Source organism: Monodelphis domestica, chromosome 2, assembly GCF_027887165.1.
Source record: "Monodelphis domestica isolate mMonDom1 chromosome 2, mMonDom1.pri, whole genome shotgun sequence".
Classification (NCBI taxonomy): domain Eukaryota; kingdom Metazoa; phylum Chordata; class Mammalia; order Didelphimorphia; family Didelphidae; genus Monodelphis; species Monodelphis domestica.
Window position 1 is genome coordinate 116,986,159 of NC_077228.1, and position 27,755 is coordinate 117,013,913.

The 27,755-nt window shown below is 35.7% G+C and overlaps 1 protein-coding gene across 1 annotated transcript in view; it reads left to right on the forward strand.

Moving 5' to 3' along the window:
* The window catches only part of HHAT (hedgehog acyltransferase), a 560,175-nt gene that overhangs the window by 354,776 nt on the left and 177,644 nt on the right, over positions 1-27,755 (forward strand). The window lies entirely within an intron of this gene.

Consider the following 27,755-nt stretch of genomic DNA (forward strand, 5'->3'; position numbering starts at 1 on the left):
ACAATTCATAATTTGTGACAATTTTAAAAATACTTTACATTCTGTCTTGGTAACAACCCTAAGACAGAAGGATAGGAGCTAGGCAAATAGGGTCAAATAACTTGCCCAGGGTCACACAGCTACAAGATGTTTGAGGCAAGATTTGAACCTAAGTCCTCCTGACTCCAGACCTGGTGATCTATTCACTCTGCCACAGAGCCACCCCTCACTTGTGAAAATTTGAATAGATACTGGGGAAAACTTTACCTTTCCAATTCCTTGGAAAGATCTCAATGATGGTGGACTTCGGGAATATAAGCGTGTTATTAATACAGTGTTGTTGGAACTTCAGGTTAGCCATTCCTGGAAAGTAACTTAGTTACATGGGAAAATTATTAAATTGTTTGCACTCTGACCCAGAAATACAACTATGGGGCATATGAGACAAAATATTCATAGTGACACTTTGTTTTATATTAAAAAAACTGTAAACAAAGTATATGTTCATCAAGGTAATGGCTAAAAAAATTGGCATAAGTAATGTTGCTGCATTATAAAAAACAATGAATATAAAGAATTCAGAAAACATGGAAAGACATATGAGCTGATGCAGAGCAAAAAGAGTAGTGCCAAGAGAACTATGTACATATGTATGTATCTAAGTATATATGTATATAATTATGAGACTAATATAAATTAAGACACCAAAATACAATAGAATTCAGACCATATAGAAAGACCAGTGTTAATTCCAGGTGACTCATGCTGGAACAGATTTTATTTTCTTTGTAGAGAGGTACTGAACCACAAGTGTTAAATATTATATTCTCTGTCACTATCATTCTTTCAGCTAATTTTGGATGAATGATTAATTTTGTAAAGGCAAATGTTATTGGGTGTTTATTGAGACATAATTTTGATGTGGAAAATACAATTGTATAAATAACTTTTTACTAATTTGCCAAGCAAATTGATAGCATAAATAAGATTTTGAGGACATGCCTGGCCAACTTCAGTCTACTATTATGATCCTCATTTATATATGAGGAAATTGAGATTGAGAGACTTTAAATGCCTTTCCCAGAGTTATGAAGGATTCAAACTCGAGTCTTTAGCTTTCAAGTCCAGCACTCTAGCTCTATTCAATTAGAGTATGAGTTCTGTGCTCTTTTTAGACCTGAAGCTCTTTGAAGGTCAAGATGGTTTCATTTTTATCTTTGTATCTCTAGCACATATCATGGCACCTCATATATAGTAACTGCTTAATCAATGCTCATGGGATTTATTAGCTGTAATTTGTGACTTCCAAGTTGCAGTGTTAATTGTAAAATGGAGATAATAACAGCACTTCACATGGTTGTTGTAGCATTGAATGAGATAATTATACATATAAATAATTATATATGAAATATAATAAATAATAATATACATAACATATATAATATTATTTCACACAATGCCTGAGACATAGGAAATGCTATGGTGTATCAGATAAATAATGGAAATTTTAAGGTGCTTATTAATTTGCATGTTGGAGGTTTTTAAGAAATATATGTCCGTCAATTGATTGACAACTATGTGGAAGAGAGGAAGGAATACTGATCCTGGAAACAGAAGACCTGAGTCTGAGTCTCACTTGTACTGTATGACATTAAGAATCACTTGATTTCTCTGGACTTTATTCCGTTTCCTCCTCTCTAAAACAGGACTTAGAATACTTGTCCTGCCCAATTTACAGGTTTGTCCTGAGTACCAAATAAGATAATGGATGTCAAATGCTTTATGATTTTAAAGTTCTCTGTTTCAGCTATTAGTATTGATTGATTGATTGATTCTAGGCTTTTTCTCACACATGGATTAACCACACAGCATTACCCATCAGCACAGTGCCCTTTTTGGTGAGCAACACATTAAATATTAACCAAATATTCTTATTCTGAGAACAGAATAATGGTGAGAGCTGGAGTTGAAACCATAGAATCCAAGATATACAGTGCGGAAGCTCAGCTCTGTTTTCTTGGTATTTGACCATCCAACCTCAACATGGAACTCTCAAAATTCTTCTTTGTCACCTAACCTAAACTTTCATAGCGAGATACTAACTCCAGTAAGCTGTTTTGAGGAAAATTTGTCATATGCCATTCCCATACAGCTTTTCTTGAGCATGTGAGGGGCAATATGACTCCTGTTTGTTGAAAAGATTCACAGTAGTATTGGCATATATTTACAACTTCCTAAAGATTGCTGGGTAAGTGGTGCCATTGATCTCTTCAGCCTTGAGGACATCTTTACCCGTATCTGGCTTAGATTATAAGCTTCTGAATGATGGAGAATTTTCCTTGTGTGATTCTGTTGGTATAGTAGACAGTGTATTGACAGATATCCATTAGTTGCTTACTACATTTTTTTATGTTGGCTGTATACAAACAAAACTCTTGGGAAGTGTTATAGTCCAGTGGAAAGAAGAATGATCTTCAGATGATGACTAAAGCATGCTTAGGGGTTATAACATAAGCGCAAGGGATTTGTGATCAACTAATTAAGGGATAAAAATATAGATTACATCCACCTCCCTGCAAGCTAATCATGAGATTTATCTTGAACACAGTCATACCTATCTTTCATTCTTTACAGCCCAATACTCTCATTTTACTTTCTTCCAAAACTTTGCAAGCTCCCAATTTTTCCCCTTTGACCTTTAATGTCAATTACAACCTAATCTTTACACCAACAGTTCTATAGATTGGGAAAATCATCTCCAATTCATCAGCATACTGATCAGTGGGAAAAAATAACTGATAAAAGTGTTTAATAATGATTTGAGAGTATTCCCCTATATTAGATGTCCTTGGTTTCAGTCTTTGCTTTGCTAATTATTAGCTCCTACCCTCAAACAAATGATTTAATTTGTAACAGCATCAGTTTTCCTATCTTTAAGATAAGAATAATTTCTGCCTAAGTTATCTATTTTTATGAGGCTACGTTTCAGTAGAAAACTCATAGAAAAACTCTGCAAAGATCTATACGCTTGCAAACTTTCCAGGTTCCACCCTTTTTTGATTTAGGGGTCAATTTCTGTCCTCTGTCATACATACTCAAGACTCATTTCAGGATTAATGAGCTACTATTTGTTAAGACTTAGGGGCTGGATTTTGTCCAGTGGCTGAAAGCCATTTTGTAGAGTTTAATTTCCTGTTCCTGTGATTCTGAGAATATCTCTAGAGGAGAATAAGGAAGCATTGATGATCATATGATATAAGTTCCCATAGGCTATACTCATAAATTAGACCAAAGTACACATTAGGTGAAAAAAATTCACATGAAACCATGCCCCATGTATTATTGTAAGTTGTATTCTTCCTTATAGGTATGAAAAGAAGTATCATGGAAATATATTGGGAGATATGATGGCTGACATATAGGGAAAGTAAATAAACTTAAGCACAAGATTTTTTTCTTTCTTTGTCATTTATTTTTATACAACATAATATGTAGCAATATAAATCAGATGATTTATTATAAATATGTAAAAATTATAATAAATATGTTTATCCTAGAGCTGCTTTGGTGAATCTATGGTATGTGTGCCAGAGGGGGTTGCTCCCCTTCTCCTCTCCACCACACTTGAGGACATTTCTCACATGACCTGCCCCTCTGCCCAGAAGCCCAATGGGAGCATTTCCTCCCTCCCCTGTCTGGGGCAAGAGGGCTAATTCACATGTGACATGAGGGTTGCAGTTTGGGCACATGGTCTCTCACATTAGCTGTGTCCAAAACTATCTCATTCTTTTTTCTCCCATCTCTCCCACTCCTCTCTCCTTCCAAAGAAGGCAAGTAAGATGATGTAGGTTGTACATATATTATCATATAATATTATTTCCCTGTTTATCATGTTGTGAAATGTCTCATATTGCTTATACTAGAGACAAATTCACCGAGGAAATAAAATGAAGAATGGTATGCTTCAATACGAATTCAGACTCTGTTCTTTCTATGGTAGTGAATTTTAAGCACCAGATTTTAATGAGTTTTGAGTGATTGGTCCTGGAGCTGAATTTTTACTCATTGAATAGAGCAAATTCTCTATTATGTATACTGATAGAGGGGAGTGGAAGCATGGGAAATAAAAACCAGTGAATATCCAAATAACTTGTTGTTAGCTTTAGAGCATATAAAGTCAGAATCTAGGCATATCTGATATTATGATTCATATTTCAAACCAAATGATGAAGCTGTGCTCTGAATTCCAAACACAAAAGGAGTTGAAAATCTGTCCAGTTTTGTTATCTTATTTCCACCCCAGCTCCTTTCTATCTGCCCTCTGACACTGAGAATGGACAGAAAGAACTCTCAGACTGATGCAAAGCTCTAGGTTTTTGACCTGTTTTGCTCCTTGAACTTTCTGTCTAGCAAGCTCACGGTTGGTGGGAAAATTCCATAATGCTAGATTGATTGAAAGCAATTGTGTTTTCACAGGGGTCAGAGTAACCTTAGCTCTTGGGTGCAAATATTTCTTCTAATATTGATTCTGAAAGAAATAGTGGGCTAGAAGTTTAGTGCCTAGGACAGGTAACTGCCTTGAGGTTCCCAAGAGTCAGAATTTAGAAACTACAGATAGTGATTATGCCAGAGTAGAGTTAAAAAGTTAAAGTTGATAAGGGGAAAACTTTTTGAGAAGTTGGGGGATTCATTTAAACTTATGTTTATGGATAAGTTTATGGATAGAATCCAGGGTATGCCCTCAGTTAGGGTTTATCTATCTGGAGATTTGTTTCTGTCTAATGCTGATGATTTATGTGGGTTTACTTTCCTACAACTTTACTAAAGTTGTTAATTATTTCAATTAGTTTTTTTTATCTGATTCTCTAGATTTTTCTAAGGATGGTATGGTATCATTTGCAAAAAGTGAAAGCTTTGTTTCTTGATTGTCAATTTTTATTCCTTTAATTTCTTTTTCTTGTTCTATAGCTATAGTAAGAAATTCTAGTATGATGTTAATTAACAATGGTGGTAATGGAAATCTTTATTCCACTCCTGCTCTTTTTAGGAAGGCTTCAACTTGAAGCTTATTATAGATAATAATTGTCTTTAGTCTTAGATTAATACCATTTATCATTTTAAGAAAAACTACATTGATTCCTCTGCTTTCTGATATTTTTAATAGGAATTTGTATTGTATTTTGTCAAAGACTTTTTCTGAATGTATTGAAATAATTGTATGATTTTTGTCATTTTGTTATTGATAGCGTCAATTATACTGATAGTTTTCCTAATGTTGAACCAATCCTGTATTTCTGATAAAAATCCCACCTGGTCATATTGTATGATCTTTGTGATGTGTTGCTATAATCTCCTTGTTTGTATTTTATTTAAGATGTTTTTGTTGATATTTGGTAAGGAAATCAGTCTATAGTTCTTCCTCTGTTTTTGCTCTTCTTAGTTAAGGTATGAAAGCCATAATTGTGTCATAAAATGAATTTGGAAGGACTCCTTTGCCTATTTTTCAAGTAGTTTATGTAGTGTTAGTATTCATTGTTCCTTAAACATTTGTTAGAATTCACTTGTAAATCCATTTCATTGTGGGGATTTTTTCTTAGGGAGTTAATCAATGTCATGTTCAAACTCAGATCTTGATTGCAAGTTCTAAGCTCCATCTGTTGTGCCACCTAACTGCCTCATTTCATAATTCTGAATTGACCTCATGGGTCACATCTCCTCAGCCTATTCCTTATAGAATCACAAAATTTACAAAGGGTTATCTAATTCACTAATACATAATCAAGAAGTCCTTTTACCATGTTCCCAACAAATAGGCACCCAGTGTTTTCTTGAAGATGTCCATTAATAAAAAACTTATCACATCTTGATGAAATTAATTCCTCTTGCACAACTCTTATTGCTAAGAAGATTTTGCTTACCTTGAGCTAAATTATAGCTCCCTTCTACTTCTACCAATTGTTTCCAGTTATATTCTTTCCCACGACTTCACCCCTGGCATATCTCCATCATTAACTTTTTGTGCTCCTATTCATGAATTGCTGAAAACTTCTAGAGAAAGTCATACAACTTTGCTGACTATGCCTCTCTAAATTTACACAATACCATCTCAATCAGTTATTCATGATATCTGGAAATCATTTTACTCTTCCTTCATTGAATCTCTGTTCTATTTACCACTATATATCTTCTAAATCTTCCCTTCTCAAGTCATTTACATAATAACTCTCCCCTCTTTCGAGAGAGGAACATCTTTTATATTTTACCTAGTACATTAAGGGCATATGTCAGGACAACTCTTTCCTCCCTCTTCTATACCTCAATATCCCCTTACACCATCTCTCACTCTCCTTTGTTGAGTTTCTTAGTAAAAAAAATAGACCTCTTTCCCTTGTCCCCAATTTTTTTATTTAAGACTTGAAGAGCAAGTCAAATGAGCATTCCCCTATACAGAGTAGAAGAGCAGTATTGTGCATTAAACTGCAAATCTCTATTATATAGAGCTTGCTCTTCTTTTTAAGTTCTTAATAATTTCAACATATAGGTTTCTAGTAGCTACTGCTTGTGTGAATCCTTCTGAAATCCTTTGGTTCCTTTCTGTGGATTAAAAATGTTTCAATTATTGTCTTTTCTTTTTTGTTGGTAACCCTTTCACCAACTTCCCACTTCTTCTTACTGAGAAAAAAATAATATGTTTGTAACAAATATACATAATGAAGCAAATAAAAACCACATTCTAAGCCATGTTCAAAATATGTGTTCTATTATACCTTGAGTCCATTACTTCTCTGTCATGAGACAGGTAGCATGCCCAAACATAAATATGAAATTCTGGTTGGTCATTGCATTAATCAATGATCTTCAAGCTCTAAAAATGTGTAATAAATTTTATTTTTTCCAGAATACACATCAATACAATTTTTCAATATTCTTTTTTATATTTTGTAATCCATGTTCCTTCTCTTCCTCCCACTTCTCTTCCCTCCACCAGAAGGCAGGAAATATAATATAGGTTGTACATGTATAATACATATTTCCATGTTCATCATGTTGTGAAACAAGACATATTGCTTACCCTAGAGAAAAATTCACAGGGGAAATAAAGTGAAGAATGGTATGTTTCAAATTGAATTCAGACCCCGGATGCTCCTTCTATGGTGGCAGATGTCTTTTTTTTGTCATGAGTCTCTTGGAGTTGTTCTGGATCCTTGCCTCATTGATAATAGTTAAGTCATTTACAGTTGATCGTTATACATTATTGTTATTGCATACATTGTTCTCCTTGTTCTGCTTACGTCACTTGGCATCACTTCATATAAGACTTTACAGGTTTTTTAAAGATCATCTTTGTCATTTCTTATGGCACGATAGTATTCTGTTACACACATTTACTATGATTTGTTCAGCCTTTCCCCAATTAATGGACATCTATTCATTGTTCAATTTTTGACACCACAAAAAGAGCTGCTATAAATATTTTTGTGCAGATAGTTTCTTTTCTCTTGTCTTTTGTCCTTCCAGATGAGTTTTGTTATAATTTTTTTAATTCTCTGAGATAATTTTAGTAGTTTGATTGTTATGGCATTGAATAAGTAAATTAATTTAGGAAGATTTGTCATTTCTATTATATTGGCTTGGCCTACCCATACACAATTAATATTTTTCCAATTGTTTTGATCTGACTAATTTATTTGGGGGGAAAGTGTTTTGTTGTTGTGAAAGATTTTAAGTCTTTTACAATTGTTCATTTATTAATGTGTTGTATTATAAATTTTTCCTCTGTTTCTACTCACTTCACTCTTCATCAGTTCATGTAAGTCTTCCCATTACATTTATAGACATTGAAGTACTGTAGTGGATAGCATGTTGAACTGGGAATTAGTAATACATGAGTACAAATCCTGTCTCAGGCACATCATAGTTCTGTGCCTCCAGGCAAGTGAATTTCTCTTAGTCTTAGTTTCTTCTTCTGTAAAATGGTTATACTAATGTTAACTCCCTTGCAGGGGTGTTATGATTATCTAATGAGATGAAATATGTAAAGCAATTTGCAAACTTTAAACACTCTATAAATGCTACAACTTTTCATCAGTTGGGAAATGACTATACATTTATAGTTATTATTTTTGTTAGTATATAATATATAAATAAGTTAAATAACAAATAAGTTAAATGTAATAATCATAACTGCCATATTTTATCCATCTATATTCCAGTTGATTGATACTCCTTTAGTTTCCATTGTTTTACCACTTCTAAAAAAAAGCTACTATTAAATATTTTTTTGCAAATAGGACCATTCCCTCTTTTTTGTATCCCTTTAGGATACAGTTCTATTAGTGTATCACTGGATCAATGAGTACATACAGTTTAGTAACATTTTGTGCAGTTCCAACTTGTTTTCCAGAATAGCTGGACCTACTAACTCTCCCATTAGTACATTAATGTGCCCATTGATTAATTAGTGGCTGGGACACAGACTACTTTGTACTTTGAACATTGCTTTCCAGTCCTTGTTCCAGATTCAGATACCCAGGCAGCTGTGTGCTTGATCCACTGAAGAAAAGAAGCTTTACTACTGATATGCCTTGTGTCCTTTCCCACTAGGGCTCATTGAATTATATTGTAGATGATAAGGGTTCATCTAAGATTTTATGATTACCTCAAGTTAATGATTTAAACAGTTTTTTCTCTTGCAGATTGATAGAGTCAGCATCAAATTCAAGTAGAATTTGAAGTCAGAAAGAATGAGTACTCAGAAAAAACCATTACTTCTAGCCATTAAGAGATTATTGGTAATTTTGGACAGAGCAATTTCAATATATAGAATTATATTATTTTTTTAACCCTACCTTCTGTCTTAGAATCGATACTAAGTATTAGTTTCAAGATAGAAGAATGGTAAGAGCTAGGCAATTAGGGTTAAGTAACTTTCCCAAAGTCCCACAGCTAGGAAGTATTTGAGACCAGATTTGAATGCATGACTTCCCTATTCCGGGAAGGAAAAGGGAGACATAATCCCTTCTTTATCCCTACCCCTAACATCTCCTGGACTTTGGTCTCTATCTTTTATTATCAATTAACCCATCCGTCTGTCCTTTTGTTAAAGTACCATGCAGTCAAAGTCAGCATTAGATTTGATCTTTGCTAAAAACTTATGTTAAAGTACTGATCTCTACTGCCAGTTTCACTGATGTCAAAATTATCGATCATCAGTGTGGTATCACAGAAAGAGTACTAGCTTTGGAGTTAAGAAGACCTGAGTCATTCCTTAGACATGACAGGAGGCAATTAGGTGATACAGTGAATAGAATGCTGGACCTGGAATGAGGAAAACCTGGGATCAAATAAGAACTCAAACACTTATTAGCTGTGTGATCTTGGGCAAGTAACTTAATCTCTATTTGTCTTACTTTCTTCAGCTATAAAATGGGAGTAATAAGAGCACCTACCTCCCTAGGTTTTTATAAAGATAAAATGAGATAATACTTACAAAGCACTTGGCAAACAAGCAAACAAACAAACAAACTACAACACTGTACAAGTACCATTATTTTTATTGACAAATATTATTATTATTATTTTATTGGTCTAATTATTTTTCAGGTTCTTTGTCTGAAAAATGAAGCTTTGGAATAGACAATCTCCAAGGTTCTTTTTATCTCTAAATGTAAGATTTTATTCTCCCTCCCTTCCTTATATAGACACACAGATACTTAGTGGTCCTTAATGAGACTCATACATCTGTTGTTACAAATTGGCAGCTTTCATTCTTTCCTTCCATTGATCCATCATTTATTAGTTAGTCAACACACATTTTTTAAGCCCTTACTTTGTACAAGGCTTCTTTCAAGTCCCAGCTAAAATACCACCTCATGCGAAAAGTCTATTCTAATCCTTTTTAATGTGAATGCTTCTTCTCTGTTAATTATCTCCAATTTATCTTGTATGTATTTTGTTTGTCAGTAATTCTTTTCATGCTGTCTTCCCCATTCGACTCTTAAGAGGAGGGATTGTCTTTTGCCCATTCTTTGTATCCTCAGCACTTTCCCCAGTTTCTGGCACATAGGCACTTAGTGAAGGTGTACTAGTTTGAAGATCAGAAATCATTCTAGGCATGGAGATAAAAATACCAAAATTAGTCTGTGTCCTTAAGGAGTTGACATTCTTTTAGAGAAAGCAACATATACACACCTAAGTGAATAAAATATATAGAATAAACATCAAACAATTTAGGGAGAGTACTAACATTGGAGAGAGATCAGGAAATCCCTCAGGTAGGAGATGACACAATCTTGAAGGAGGTTGGTGCTTAATAAATGCTTGCAATTGATACCAAATAGTTAAGAGATAAGCGGCCAAGGTACACTCAAACTGGGTTCCTGTTGATCTTGGACACTAAACATTGACCTGATATGAAGTCAGTGTCCAATATCCAGGGCTAACAACTAAAATCTTATGTGAAAGAATGGAGAGAATGAGGAAAGATGTCATTTGAAGTTACTCCTTTAGTATTGTCCTTCAGGTTTTCCCACCAGACATTAGAATATCATCCTTTTCTGTTGTCTACTACAGCTAATCTGTGAAGACCTGTGGTTTCTTCCTTTGAAATGTTGCTCATGTTCATCTCTTTTTCTCCATTCTTACTGCTACTATTCTAATCTAGACCTCTAGTCCCTGTAAATTTAGATACAATGTAAACTCCCTTATTAAAATGTAAAACACTTGAGGGCAAGAGAGAGTTTTCTTTTTGTCTTTGTGTTCCTAATGCCTATCACGTGGTACCTGGCTTATAGTAGATATTTAATTCATTCTTACTATTTTGAATTGAATTACTGAAGTAACTTTCTAGTTATTCTCACTGGATTCTAATTTTTCCTGTATGTTCTATACAATACTGACAGCTTTATAAATGAAGGAATGATGGAAAACATTTACTAAGTGTATATTATATGCCAAACATTAGGTTCTGGAGATACAAAAAACAGAGATAGCCCCAGATCTCAGTTGGTTTAAATTCTAATTGGAATGACATTAAACAAGGAGAAGTGGTGATCTAGTGTAGGAGTAGACTGATTCATCCCATCCAGAAGAAACAGGACCAGAGTTGAGTTGATGATAGTTTATTATCAGGGTTTATTGGGGGTTGGTGAGTAGAGATAATTAGAGCAAGGAGGGAAGGGGATACTTATCGAGGGGTGAAGTGGAGAAGTCCTAAACATTATCTTCATATGTTACCATTCTTAGAGAACTTGCACTGACCCCCTATTATGTATCATATCAAAATATTCTAATAACACATAGATTCTGTTTTAGGAGGTCATGAGCAAGATACTGAGGAAAAACACAAGTGATGAAAGAATCACAGGTCAGCTATTACTGCAAACATGGGCAGTGGCTGCACAGATACTTAATGTGTTGTATACTCTAATAGATAGCTGAGAGCCCTGGATTTCTGTCCTTATATCTAATTGTTCTTGCAGGACAGATTCATAAGGGACCGTGTGAGAGCAGGACCTTATGGGTAGTCAGTCAGTTAGTAGTCTCCTAGATGATGACCCCTCTCTCTTTCCCCACAACCCTTTTTGACCATAAGAGTATTGTGATTAGGAAAGTTTACTAACATTGCATACCTGAAATTGGTTAAAGTTTTCCAAACTGATTTTGGTCAAGAGAACCTTGTATTTATTGCCTAAAAGAAACTGATTACACCATTTACTGCTACGTGGGAATTTCCTGGCACATAGGCAGGTCAATCAGTAATAAAACATGGGGCTACTTCTCTCTGCTAGAGCCTGGCAATATGCTCAGTCTCTCAGGCTTTCCAGCTGATAATGACATGATATAATGATATGCACCCACCCTACCAAATCATCTTCATCTCTCTGTTCTTTAACACACAACCTTCACTCTAGGCATACCCTATTCACTGTAGTCGTAAGTTATTGGGAGCTCTATGCTTTTATCTTTCCTCTAAACTAGATCTTATGCTTATTTGGGATAGAAACTACAACCAATGCTGCCTGGGAACATACAACAGATATATAAAGGATAAAAAGGATTGTCAGTAACATAGAATGAGTAACAGAAGATGGAGAAAGTACAATGGTAGCAAAGAGAAAAATGTTCACAACCATATCACTATTTTTTGACATAATCCCTAATTCATAGATATGATGGTTTCCCAAATTGAAGTTTTGACTTGGTGTTAGGATGGACCTACCATGAAAACCTCAAATGGAGTCATGAAAAATAGAACATGAATAATCAACTACCCAACCACAAAAAGACATTTAGCCAAAGGTGATTTTTGAGAATCCAGGCATTAACTATAACTCTTTATTTTTGTAATAACTCTTTATTAAGAATTCAGAAACTGAGGAATCTGTGGGCAACTTAATTGCATTAGATATCCAGGGTAGACATCTTCCTTCAAATTCTGTGTGCTCTTTTACCACTGTGCATAGTGAACATGCTCACAGCAATCTGAACAAAAATTCACAGCCATTCTCTTGTGGTAGAAGGAAGGAGAAAGCCCTGCATCGCTCAGAATGATTCTGATGAGTCTGCACCATTTTAAGCAAGAGTCTGGATTTAGTAATTACATGGAAAACTCAAACTGTGCCCTAGGATTAGTATTATATTTAAAATAATGTTCCTTAGTCATCCCCAGGGAGAAGCAGCTGGCCTGTTGGCTCCAGAGACCAGTCAACAATGACTTTTAAAGTGATAAATGCTTTCTTCCCCCTTCATTATTCAAGATAAAACTTTATTATCATAAGGAACTGCTTAATCAAAATGCCAGGAATCCTCACAGTTATAAGAAATTTATTGGCACAATTCTTTTTTAATCTCAAGTCATAAAACCATTTAAAACTTTAAATGTCATTGCAACATTAATGAACAATTTATCGAGGGAAAACAAATTGGTTTATCCGCTCTCAATCTGCTTTGGAAAAAATGGATATTTTGGGTTCCTTAGTGGACAAGCAGTAACTTATAAAGAAAAAAAACTTAATGTTCTTGGAAAGTTTATATAAATTTATGTTTTGTGCAATAAATCTTGTCTTCCTATTGACTTTCATGATAATTTCGGTGATGCTTGATGTGGAATTTTCCACAAAATGGGTAAAATAGCCTCCGATAGAAAAACATCCTCTTCTTTATGCCATGCAACCTGTAGTTTTTCCTTTTATTTGGTTTCATAATCCATGACCAGCAATAAATAGTATTTTTAAACCATAATGTAGTTCTAGAACCATTATTGATGATCTTAAGGGCTGCTTTCTCCACACTTTTATTCTGATGATAACAGTTAGATCATTTAATTTGTGTTGGTAAACTGAGTGGAGAAGGGCAAGGCTGATGCATAAAGGCAGCAGGTAGCAGCATTAAGCTATTGGGGATGACTGCAGTACTTCAGAACTGTTTTTTTCCAAAAAATATCTCATCTCATCTTTCAGGGCAATTTGGGAGAAAATCTTTGTTTTTCATAATTTAAAAAAATGCCTTATTGAATTTAGCCATCATGTATATGAGTCACATATTAATTCATTTCCCTCTCTTGTGTCTTTCTTGAATGTCCTGCACAGTAGAGAGAACTGAGGAGGAGCCAGAGGATCTGAGTTCAAATTTAGGCAATTCTAATTACTACCTCTGCAACTTTGGCCTTTATTTTGTCTTTATGAGCCTCAGTTCCTCATCAATAAAATGAAGGAATTGTTTTAGATGGCTACTGAGGTCCCTTCAAGCCAGAAATCTATAACTCTTTCCTACATAGGAAGTTCCAAGACAACAGGAATTTCATCTCATTATGCTGCTTCTTTCAGTATAGTTAAGTATTCTTTCTCCCTTTAGGGACACCCTCATCCCTCTTACCTCAGTTTCCCATCCTGTTTCCCAATAAAACCCCTGACTTGAAAAGGAAAAGAAAAGATTATCTTTATAGTTCACTCAGGGGGGAGGGAAGAAGCCAAAGGCTTCAAGAAGAACTTGGAGGTGAGGAAGGCAGGGAAGAGAGGTAAAGGAGGGAGGCTTAACCCCAGAGAGAAATAAAGTTAAAAATCTCTCCTTCAGCCTTGCTTTCCTCCACCTGTTGGTCAGTCTAATCTCAAAGAGAGCAGAGGTTTCTCCCTTGGTCAGAGAGCCCCCAAACAAAGCCAGTCCTACAAGGGTCCTCAGCCAGCCTCAACTGCCAACTCCTGGGAACATTCCATTTGGGACCTTCTCGTTGATTGACAGGCAGGTTAGGTTCCCAGCTTGTTTCTTGCATCTTGACTTACAAGTCTCTCTCTCTCTCTCCATGCCTCTACCACAGTATGTGACACAGTCTCTGCTCTCAAATAATTTACAATCTAAAGAGCAGAAGGTCAAACATACATACAATTAAGGTATAGATTTTCTTATTTTGTAAAAGACACATAGCCAAAAAGCATGAGGAGGATACCAAGTAATGGGATGTTTTCTTAAGCTGTGCCATAACCTTGATGCAGTTCACCAAACAGTTATTTAGTGTGTGTTATGTGCAAAGTTTTGGGATAGGTCTTCACTATGACATACAGTCCAGATTGGGACATGTAGCTGTGGTTGTAGTGTTTGGAGTTGGAAGAGATTTTGATCTGGAAGTGTTCTTCTGGATCATCAGTCTCATTCCTTCCCTTGATGGAAGAACACACTGAGGGTCAAAAAGGTGGAGATACTGAAACAGAAAAAATTAAACCAACTTACTCAAGATTACCCAGCAAATTAAGAAGCTAGAAACCCAATACTCTGTCAATTACCCAGTTACCTAAATGCTTTCTCTCTCCTCTCCTTTAAGCTTAAGTCTTACTTCTAAGATTCACTGTGAGACCTTGATAAACTATTCTATAAGTTGTTGATGTCTTGTCATTGAGGAATTTCCTGCATTAATGAAATCATATTTTATTTGTGTATATGTATATGTACGTGCATTTGTGAATGAAATCTTGAATGTGTGAGTGCAGAATCAATCAATTATCCAATAAGCAAGAATTGGGAGATTGGGAGTCCCAAAAGAAAGTTTTGGGAAAGATATGAGTAGAACCTGCTAGTAATGGGTACTGTATAATTAGAAATTTGGTCTCCATCTCCTAGAATTCTTTTCTTGTCCTAAGAATCCCTTTCCCTTCCTTCATGTTTGCATTTGTTATGTTTGTATATAATTTTGTGGCTCCTCCCTCTTGGGCTCTTTTTTTTCCTCATGTGGGAGGCTGGATGAGCTCTCTCTCTTTCTCTAGCCTTTTTGCTTCAAGGTATTATTAATAAATTTTATTAAATATAATACTTGTATATTGGATATTAATTTTAAAATCTACAATATCTAGGGCTTCACAGAGATAGCAAGGATGTGGTAGAAGAACCTAAAAAGTTCCTGTGGCCCCCAATTCATCATATGAACAACATTATATCTAGCAGGGACTCTGATGAATCTTTTTTCTACTTTGAGGCTATTTGGGGGGGTGTGGTGGGAAGAACAGAAACAGAAACAAGAAGGCAAAGAATCTCTTGTTTGGTATTTTTCAATGGCCTTATACTATGGATAAATAGCTAATAATTTGTATAAGAAGGAGGGCAAAAGTACTCAGCAAAACCTCAGTGCCAGAGTAGGGTTGCTCCTCAGGTCCTGGTCTTACTGGTTAACTTTTGTGCACCTCTATATTTATTCTCTTATGTTGGGTATGTTCTTTGGAAAATCTTTTGTACCAGACAGTGCTACATGCTGCTATAGATCTTGGGCACAGAGGATATTGAGGACTGGATGATGATGAATCAATATCACAATGTCAATGGTAGTTACATTCTATGTAACAGCTTTGGAGGCTTCCTTCCCTATTTTCAACAGAAGTACCTGACATTCGAAGGTTATAGGATCCTGATAGGACAGATTTAAAGAGTTTAAACTATATTTTATAAGCACTAAGTGTAAATATTAATCATATGATTGATGCTGTTTGTCACAGATCTCCTTATGTATCCAATCATCTTCTCTATGCTTTCCCCCTCCTTCTTTCTTCCTAAGTGCAAGTCCTGGAGGTTTTACTCGTCTGTCTGAAGACTTAGGCCCTGACTGCCTGTGTGACTGTATCTCATTTCTCTGTAACCTCTCTCACCATGACTCTTTGTGGCTGACACAGTATTAAAAATGTCCCTGAAATTGTTTTTCCTTTGGATAAAATATTCATCACTTGGATCTGTGTTTTTATTGAAAATTTTCTTCTGTATCAGGCTCCATTTATATAGCCATACATCATCAGGGTACTGAGCACCCTTGCTAGCTTGAGGACAGCCTAACTTAGGATGATAAGCAAGGTATTAGGGGAAGAACATGGTATAAGAGAGAAGTTAATGTTCATTTGTAATTATTTTCTGAACAAATTTTTTTCAGAGGGTGATTGTATAATTCTCAGAAATATGCATTTTAAAAGGGAAATACTTTTGTAGATAAATGTTGCTGCTCCTCTTTGCCTTCAGGGCATCACCTAAGCCTTGCCATCCCTACATTATTCTGAATGCAGACAAAGCCAAATTGATGAAAAGTCCTTTGATCTCATTTCAACAAGAAAATTGAAGCATTATGGTGATTTTCCAGATAATTTTTAGAGGAAGGCAAGATCCTTTTTATCTGAATTATTTGTGTTGGATTCTGAGTTTTCTGTGTTGTGAAATCTTTGGAAGCAGAGCCCTTATCCAAGCACATCTTGGATCAGGCTTTAAGCTCTTGGAAATTGGCCTGCATTTATTTATATATGTAAATAATATAAATATTATGTTATAGACACACATAGAACTATGAGCAGATATAGTATACAAATATGCATCTACATATTTACATATTATATAAAATATTTGTGTTATATAAATATATAAATTAACATTATAGCATATTTTATATTTATATGTTATTTATATAAGTACCCACCTAAAGTAAGGCAAGTGTGCTAAGTGCAGGGGATACAATGAAAGACAAAAACAATCTCTGCTTTCAAGGAGCTCAATGTCAAAGATGGAGATGAAGAGGAATAGAATTCCAGGCATGAGGAAAATGAGTTAAAATGCATAGCAAAAGACAGAATGTTTTGTTTGAGGAACAGCAAGGACACCAATGTCATTAGATCAAAAAGTAGGGAGTTCTAGCTCCATTCCTTATTAGCTCTGTGATTTGGGAAAAGTAATTTAAATTCTCTGAACCTTGTTCTTCTCATCTGCAAAATGGGGGTGGAGAGAAAGGTGTAAGAAGGCTGTTGAGGTTATGAAAGACTTTGAATGTTAAACAGTTTTATACTTGATCTCGGAGGTAATGAGGAGCCACTATTAGGGGTAAAACTTACGGTTGGACTGAATATATTTTTCATTGGTCATCAGGGATTTTAAATCCAAAATCCAGTGAAATACTCAAGTCAGAATGGAATTTTATGGTGGTTTATTTACAATAGAGTGAAGATATTAAGGAAGAAAGAAAGAAAGAAAGGAAAAAGAGAGATACCAGGCAGGAGTTCAGAACCCCTAGCCAAGGGAGTGGGGGTAGCAGAAGATTAAATCTAGCATGGCTTCCAGCCACAAGGCCTCCTCCAAGATGGGGGGCCTTTTCAGAGGCTGGTGCCTCCTGAAAGCCAAGAGAAAGGGAGTCCCAAGAGATGGACCTCTCCAGAGGCTTGTGCCTCCAGAAAAGCCAAGGAAAGGGGAGTAAGCCTTGCACTCACCACGTGACAGTCTAAGAGAAGCAGTCTGAGGTCTCATGCGTGAGCTCCTCCACAGTCAAGTTCCCCAAGTCCCTCTTTCAGGAAGTGACATGAAATATAAAGGCAGTTCTTTACATCACTTCCTGTGTCTCAAATGTACCAATGGTGACTTAAACTTGGTTTTGGATGGCCCAGGGGGTCAGTCAGTTGTTTCTGATTTGTCACTTGCTAGCACACATGGGTTATAGACCTTCTTCCCCCACATGTAATCCTTAAGTGGGGGTAAATATATATTTCTGAGTGCTAAAATTCTAAAGACTAAGCAGGGTGGAGTAAAAATCTAAATTTCACACCACTGCAGTGGCATGCTATGAATTTCAGAATCAGAAGTTCTGGGTTTTGTCAGTCAATAAACATTCATTAAGAGCACACTATGTACCAGGCAGTACACATCTTCATTGTGTGACCCTGGATAAATTATTTAACCTCACTGAGCATCATCTTCTTCATCTGTAACATGAGCACAATACTTATTCTACCAATTTAGTGCTGTTATGAAGAAGATGCTTGGTGCCTTAAAATGCTATAAATGCTAGTTGTTCTTGTTATTACCCCAGAGAGGAGATTTAATTTCAAATGGCTCTCTTTTCATTGTAAAAATGATAGCCCTGACCACTGCCTTTAACTGTCAGTCAATAAACATTTATTAAGTACCTACTGTGTGCAAGAGGTTGAGGTAAACTAGCACACTATAGGACCCTGACAATCTCACCCATCTATGTTATTATTTGTTTCCAATAATGGGGGTAGGCAGGCTTGTACTGTATCATTCATTGTTTCTCAAAAAGTTTCCTCTAACTCAGGGATGTCTTTGTTTAACAAGGTGTGTATTCACTAAATAATATTTCCTAGAAATAGAACTTGAAATTAGAACTGAGTTTGGGTTCTAGCTCCATTCCTTATCAGCTATGTGATATGGGCAAATAATTTAAAATTCTTTGAGCCTCAGTTACCTCATCTGCAAAATGGGCATAATATGGCTTCCCTGACCTCCCTTTTAGTATAGTGTAGTGGATATGGATCAGGAAGAACTTAGCTCTCTCTTACATGTGATAGCCAATTGGCCTATCATTTAATTTCTCTGAATTCTCTAAAACTAAGTCCTACATGGTGATGGAGTTCCCATACTGACAAAACATTGATGTGATCTACCTTGTGATATTGCAATAAAAGCATTTTGTAAACTTTCAAGCTCCAGAAAAACCACTTTTATTAGGAAATGATATTTCTTACTACAAAGTAATATATAAATATGAGCTAAAACTTATTATTAATCCATTTGTAAGACCAATTGGACTCCAACCCTGGCCTCATCAACCTTATACCCTCACCTTAGATCTATCTGCTCACAGCCTTCATTGAATGGTGAAGGCAGGTAGGAGAGATTAAAATGGTGCCAATTCATGCTTGCTGAAAGACCAAGAAATGGAATATTTTTTGCAGCTTGGTTAGTTGCCTCATTAGTATGTGTGCATGAACTGCAATCAGATAAGGGCTAGAAATCTTTATTAAACCTTGTAAGGGAAAGTGAGCCAGCTGAGTCTGATTAGTATTGATTGGAATTTCTTCCCACTAATAAATGTGCTTATTAAGAGTGATGTTTTGGATCCTGTTTTTGATAGGAGAGGCCTTCTTATTTGTCTTCCTTTTAAAAATAATGTAAAGGGCAGTTTTAATTTCAGAAAGCTTTCTGATTATTCTAACTTGAACTAGAAAGTGTATTTGTTTAGTTTTGCATACAGCTAATTCTATATCAAGGCAGTGTTGCATAGTAAATAGAATTATGGACTTGGCATTGAAAAGTTCTGGGCTTGAATACTATCTCTGACAGTAGCTATGTGATCTTAAAGTCACTTAATTTTGCTTGGCCTCATTTCCCCCCCTGTAAAATGGATATAATATACCTAATACTGGGATAAAAATACATAACACTTATCTCATCAGGCTGATTCAGATGTATATTGGAGGGAGTTAGTTTTTGAACAATCCCTCCCCTCTACCCAGAAAGGTCATGCAGTAATCACAAGGTGTTAATGGTGTTACCCTTGATGACCCCTTTATGAAGGGGAACATCTTTCTCTGACAATTAAAATAGAACAGTATATTTAGATGAGCAGAATTTTGATGCATAAATAGCAAAGATCTGAAGAGTTCCTGAGTTCAAGGTATCCATGAAGAAAAACCATTGTTTCAACCAGACATCAAGAGGGAACAGGGAGGATAATTTCTTTTCCCTCCCCTATACCCAATGAGCCATGATGCTTTAATATAGGAATTTTTTGAGCAGTAGGAGATACATATTCTATAATTATGAGAATTGACCAGTGAGAAAAAATGCGTGTTACAATTGGGTTTTATTTAGATGTCTCCTATTACCTCATTTTATCCTCAAGAGTGTGGGGGGTGAGGCCAACTCTATTTCCTTAGCCCCCAAAACCAGATTTTTCAATGAATTAGCATTAGACTTCACTGTCATTCTGTAAAATGCCACCCCTCTATGAATCTCCTTTTGTCTTGTTGCATAGTGAGGGCCACTATCTATAGTCAAAGCTAGATGTCCAGGAGCTTGACTGGAGAAAGGTAGATAGAGTTGTCAAAGACAACATTTTGACTCTTTCTGTCAACAAGTGACCTGAGCTTATGAATATATCATCCAATGATCTGGTCTACTGATGATTAAGCTCAGAGAAAAACAAGGGAGGAAGTGATTTCTGTTGCAAAGTAGGAATTATGGATTTTTTATGACCAAAAACTAGTCATAAGCATTTAGTCTTATGGCAGTTATATGTGAATAACTTTAGGAAGTATGGGGTTATCTCTATGAGAATTGTAAAAAGAAAGAATAAAGATGACATCCTTCCCAGATATGAAATCACTGAGTTTCTTTTAGAAAAGCTACATTAGAAATCCAGATCTCCTGCTTGGCTCCTACTCCATTCAATTGCTATGTTACTTAGCACAGAAACAAAGGATGCATTTGTCTTAAATGTCACTTGTTTGCCACCTGCCAAGAGCCAGCTTTAGCTTTTATCTTTTGCTTTTGTAGGCTTGAGCTGTTTGTGGTTACCTATTGATTTTGGACTGAATATTGAGGAGCAGAAGGAATTGGAAAGGGAAAAATATATCCTTTTCAAAAGTAGAGATAGATCACTGAGTTAATTTTCACCTTGTGCATTTCAGACCATTTTTGGGAGCTCATGGAATGAAAGTCTTTGGGCAATTTATAAATTCTAGAATATAGGCAAATGCAGGAATTATATGAACACAATTACAAAACACTTTTCAAACAAATAAAATTAGACCTAAACAGTTGGAAAAACTTTTAATTGTTCAAGTGTAGGCCTTGATAAATATAATAAAAATGACAATCCTACATAAATTAATTCATTTAATATTTACTTTTATTAATTCACTATTATAAATTCACTTAATATTTACTTTTATTAAATAATATTAATATTATTTATTCAGTGCCATACTGAACAAATCATTAAAAACCATTTTATAGAACTAGAAAAAATAATAACAGAATTCACCTGGAAAAAACAAAAGGCCAAGAATATCAAGGATACTAATGAAAAAAAGTGTGAAGGATGGTGACCTGGAAGTACTAGATCTTAAACTGTACTATAAAGCAGTGATCATCAAAACAATCTGGTACTGGCTAAGAAATAGAAGGGTGGCTCAATGGAATAGAATAGGGTGGTGATGGCGAACCTGTAGCATGGGTGCCAAAGATGGCATGCAGAGCACTCTCTGTGGGCACATGACCGCTGCTCTCCTCTCCCTCTCCACCTTGCCTGATGGCATTGTTTTCCTTTCCTATCCCTCTGCCCAGCAGCCCAGTGGGAGCACACAGCAGGGTAAGATAGATAGCTCACAGGTGGCGAAGCTGGAGGGGAGCAGAGTGCTTGCGCCCCTCCCCTCCCCTTCTCTATGCTGGCTGAGGACATTCCTCACTTCAACTGCCCCTCTGCCTAGCAGCCCAATGGGAACACTTTTTCTCTCCCTATTGTGGGGTATGGGGAAGGCAGGGCATGCCCTACACTCAATGTGGGTGAGGGCACAACACTTGGTCTGGGGGGGGGTGGGATCAGGGCCCAGCACTCCCATCTCCAAAAGGTTTGCCATCACTGGAATAGGGGTAAATGACCTCAGTGATCTAGTATTCAATAAACCCAAATATCCTAGCTTTTGGGATAAGAACTCAGTATTTGACAAAAACTACTGAGAAAATTGGAAAACAGTATGGCAAAAATTAGGTTTAGATCAATATTTCACACCCTATACTAAGATAATGTCAAAATGGTTATATGACTTAAACATAAACAGTAATATTATAAGTAAGTTAGGGGAAGGTAGAATAGCTTACCTGTCAGATCTATGGAGAAGGGAAGAATTTATGACCAAATGAGATAAAGAATATTACAAGCTATAAAATGAATAATTTTGATTATATTAAATTAAAAAGGTTTTGTACAAACAAAACCAATGCAATGAAGATTAGAAGGGAAGCAACAAACTGGGGAAATTTTTATAACAAATTTTTTGGATAAAAGTCTAATTTCTCAAATGCAAAAAGAAGTAAGTCATATTTTTAAGAATCTAAGTCATTCCCCAACTGGTAAATGGTCAACGGATATGAATAAGCATTTTTTAAATGAAGAAATCAAAGCTATCAATAGTATATGAAAAAATGCTCTAAATCACTCTTGATTAGAAATATGCAAATTAAAACAGCTCTGAGGTACCACATCATTCTTAACAGATTGGCCATTATGACAGTGTATATGCTCTTTACTATCCTTTAATCTGACTGATTCAACATGGCAAGGAATAAAGCTTTGTTGGGAGTAAAGAAAGTTTGAAAATCACTTATCAACCATGATCCTCCTTGACATCTCTGTAGCAGTGGTGATTACCTGCATCCTCTTGGATACTCTCTCTTCTCTAGATTCTCATATTAGTGCTCTCTTTAGATTCTCCTATTTTTTCCAACCATTCCTTCTCAACTTGCTTTCCTTGTTCTTTGTCAGTATCATATCAACTAACCACAGATGTCTCCTAAGGCTTTATATGGGGCTCCCCTTCTCTTTCACTCTATGCTTTTTCATCTGGTGATCTCATCAACTCCCATGGGTTCAGTTATCAGCTTTGTACAGATTATTCACTGATTTATATAACCAGTGCTAAGCTAGTCATACATCTCCATTTGTCTCTTGAACATCTAGAAGTAAATTTCTCAAATACATGTCCAAAATAGAATTTATCATCTTCTCTCCCAACCCCACCTTGCAAACCTTCCCCTCTTCTGTACTTTCCTATTACTGTTGAGGGTCCCCTTAATCCTACCCAGTCACTCAAGCTGACAACCTCCATGCCATCCCTGATTTATCATTCACACACCCCAAATACTCCATCTATTACCAAGTCTTGCAATTTCTACCTTCATAGCTTATCTTATATTTATCCCCTTTTCTCCATTCATACAGCTATAACTCTATTTTGAGATCTCATCTCTTTTCACCTACATTACTGCCATAACCTCATTACCTCAATGCCACAAGGCTCTCCCCATTCTAATACATTCTCTACTCAGCTTCTAATGTAATTTTTCCAAAATATAGGTCTGACCCTGTCACCCCCCTCCTAAATTTAACTCTAATATCTTCTGATTTCCCCAGGGTCAGTTATAAAGCCCCCTGGCATTTAAAAGTCTTTATAACTTGACCCTTTCCTACCTTCTTAAACCTTACTCTCCTCTACTACATGCTCTGTAATTCAGATACACCATTCTACGGGTGTCCTTGAATGCAACACTATATCTCCAATTTCTTTCCTTTTGCAGTGGTTGTACTCTGTGTCTGGAATGATTTGCCTCCTCACCTCCAACTTTGAGTTTCTATGGCTTTCTTCAAGAATCAGCTCAACTTTCCCTTCTTTAGGAGGTCTTTCCACATTTTCATAGGTACCAATGTCTTCCTCTTTCAGATTACCTTTATCTACTCTATGTGTGTGTGTGTATACATACATATATATATGTATATATATATAATGTCCCTACTTATTTACATCTTTTATCACAAGAATAGACACTCCTTGAAAGAAGAGACTATATTTTTGCCTGCCTTTTTATCCCCAAAGCTTAGCATATATATGGTGTATATATATAACAAATGCTGATTGACTGACCAATAGACTGATTAATAAGATTATGGTCTTGCAAAAACAGAGATTTTGATGGTTCTCAAGTGATTTATTCAATCTTTTGTGCTACTCCTGTTTGCTATTCAAGTGCCACAATATTCTTCCAACATTTGCCAAGTGGCTTTGGTGAGCAGCTATTTCAGTGCTGAGACCCAGAAAGTATTGATAGTGGCTTCAAAGCAAACAAATAAGTTCAGAAACCCTAAATACATAGTGAGGTTTCAGCAGCATGACTCTATTCAAAGTGAAAGGCAGAAAACAAAAACCAAAAGTAGGAAGGGAAAAGAGTGGGGAAAGGAAGGGTTAACATAAAGAAGGGGGAAAAAATGGAAAGTTCATGCAATACACTGAAAATTCCTGCATTCTTATCCTAGATCTTTTACTTATCAGACACGTGAACTTGGGGAAATCTCTTGGTCTTTTTGGGTCATACTCTCCTTACTCATTAAAAATGGAAGAAAGCGATTCTCAAACTTTCTTTACTCCTATCATAGTTTTATTCTTTGCCATGTCAAATCAGGCAGTATTTGTGTGTGTAGGGGGGGGTGGGGTGGGTGGAGATCAGCACTCAGACCTTGGGCTTGTGATTGAAAGTTTAAGTTCCATATGGTTCACATCACATCTAACAACCTTCTGGCTAACCCTTTGAAAACCAGTTTCTCATTTTACATTTGGTTGGTGATTAAGAGACAGACTGGCTAGTAGATAAGAAATCAAACTTTGTGGATCTGGAATTAGGTTCTAACTCTACATACCTTCTACATTGGTTTTGGAATTCTGACTTAGTAATGCACTTAATAAAATGTTCAGTTTTATTACTAGCCACTCTACATCTTTGTGAGTAAAATTCTTCAAAAATATGAATTGGTAAAAAAGGAGTTCCTTTAATCAGGGTTAACCCTATAATCATGGATCTGGACACCTCTGAAAAATACACTTAGCTACTCATTCCTAGAGTATACAAAATGCGCTGTTTGGCATTCAAGGCCCTTTATAACTTATCCATTTTCTACTTTTCTAGTCTTCATATACCTCTCAGATCCTTACTCTTCATTTTGTGACTTTGGCCTTTGAGCTATTCCATAAAGGTGACATTCCATCTTTCTCCTCCAGGTATCCTCTCCAGCTGTTCCCCATGCCTGGAATACTCTCCCTCTTCTGCTCACCCCCTGGGCTTCCTTTAAGTCCTAACTAAAATAGGATGCCTTGCCTATCTCCTCTTAATTCCAATGCCTTCCCTCTTTGAATTATTTCCTATTTATCTTGAATATAGCTTGCTTTATATATATTTGTTTGCATGTTGTCTCCTCCATTAGATTGTAAGCTCCTTGAGGACAGGAACTGTCTTTTGCCTCTTTTTGTATCCCCAGTGCTTAGCACACTGTGTGGCACAGAGTAGGTACTTAATAAATATTTATTGAATTGGGAGAAAAATAACTTCAGGAATCTGGTGACACTGTCTTCCCTACTAGGCATTCCATCTTACCCTTCAGTCATGCTCCAGACCAACTGGATTGTTCCAGTTCCTCCTCAGATATTCTCTATATATTTCTGCCTTCATACTGTACTTAGGCTGTTCCTCTTCTCTGGAAATTTTTCCCTCCAAATTAAATATTTTTTAAAATCCTACCCATCCTTTAAAGTTCAACTCAGATATAATCACTTCTCCATAAAACCTTCTATGATTTTCCTACTTGGTAAGGTCGTTTTCCCAACAATGCACACACTTTGTTTTACAATAATCACATTCAACCAATTAATAGACATTTATGAAGCACCTACAATGTGATAGACACCTGGGATAGAAAGACAAAACTTAAATGGCCACTGCCCTCAGGGAGCTTATGATTCATCAGAAGAGATAACCCATAAGTGTATACATTTCAAGATTGTTTTGAAGTCAGCTGGAATCAGCTCAGGAAATCATGTTGTTAAATTTTCAGAGTGAACATTTATATTTACATTTGTTTTAATTATTTAATTTATCAAGATTGGCAAAGAATACAAATCAAATTTTAAAAATTGATTTCATATTTTGTTGATTGTCTAGACTTTAGAAAGTGATAGGGAAAATGTTAATAAAGCCAATTAAACTTAGTAGCATGTCACAGAAGAACTGGTTGTTAAAATTTACCAGCAAAGCCATAAATATATCCAAAATAAATATATGGTAATATTTGGGGTGGGGGTGGCACTCATAGCTGAGAGGGAACAGGAAAGGTTTCATGTAGGAGGTGGAGGCTTCGAAACTAGGAATTATAAGAGAAGAAAAAAAAAGGAAGAAGAAGAAACCACAAAGGTCTTGATATCCCTAAGATTCTCCTGGGGGGAAAAAAAGAATCTAAGAGGCAAATGTGAGGAGTAAATTTCAGGTCTACAATCTTCTGTTTGAAAATCAGCAGGCAGGACAGTTGAGGTGAATTGCGGCAATTCAGTGAACAAGAAGTAATATATGAGAAGGCTGGAAAGGCAGATTGGAGACAAGTTACAAATGGTTTAAAATATTTTGAAGATGTATTGTATTTGATTTTATAGGAAATAGGGATCTGGTAGAGTTTGAATTCAATAGAAAAGATGCCATATTTGTCATTAGACGACCTAGATTCAAATCTAGATCTGCTACTCAGCTCATGTGATCTTCGCCTCTAGATCTCAGGGCTAAAGTCAGGAAGACTCATCTTTCTGAGTTCAAATCCAGCCTCAGACACTTATTTAGCTATGGGACCCTGGACAAGTTACTTAACCCCTGTTTGCCTTGGTTTCCTCACCTAGAATAAATATCTGGAGAAGGAAATGACACATCACTCCAGGATCTTTACCAAGAAAAACCCAAGTTAAATCACGTCACAATTAAAAAATTGAACAGTGAAATAAAAAAGACAACCTCTGAAGTCTCTTCCAGTTCCAGATTTGATTTTATTTGTGTATGTTAGTTTACCTGCCCAACTAGACTAGAAGCTCCATGAGCAAAGATTATTCTTATTTAAACTCTCTAATTAGAGTGTCAGATCCATACTAGCAGGGACCATTTCCTTGAGTTTTCTATATCCGAGCACTTACATAGCACTGGCCATATGGTAAGTGCTTCGTAAAGGCTTTCCTATTTTATTCACCAACACCTAGCAGAAGGTCATATATAAAGTAAATCCTTAATAAATTATGAGTTTAGTTTAATTGGACTGAGTTTCAGCTGACTAAGAAATATAACTTTTACTACTTTCTGCCATCATGATAGGACTGTAGATTATAGCACAGATTAAGGGTGTTAAATTTAGAGTTAGAAGAGACTTCTTGGAAAGTTACAACATCCATCAATCAATCAATCAACAAATATTTATTAAGTGTCTACTATGCTCTCCTGAAGGCACGAAAATTTAATTTTCTAAACCAGGATCATATAGGTAATAAGGATCGTATCTTTGATTTGAACCCATATTTTTAATATTTTATGTTAGTAATCATTCACAACTAAAATTTCAGAAGGAAAAGACTAATCCACATGGTTAAGATTTACTTCTGTGAAATTGTAATAATTAGTGTCAGGAATGTTATATGATTATTAAAGATGACTGTAATTGCACTTTAATTTAGGCTTAGTGAATTGTTATGGCATTATCATTTATATAATACTATTATCTTTTCATATATACACTTATTGACTCCTTAACTAGAATATTAGCTCTGTGAATGTAGGTGTAATGTTTCCTCCTTTCCCCAATCCCACATCCCCTCATCCATGTTATCTACAAAGTATCTGGCACATAAAAGTTATTTTATAGATATTGATTTATTGTGCACTTAAGAGTAGATATT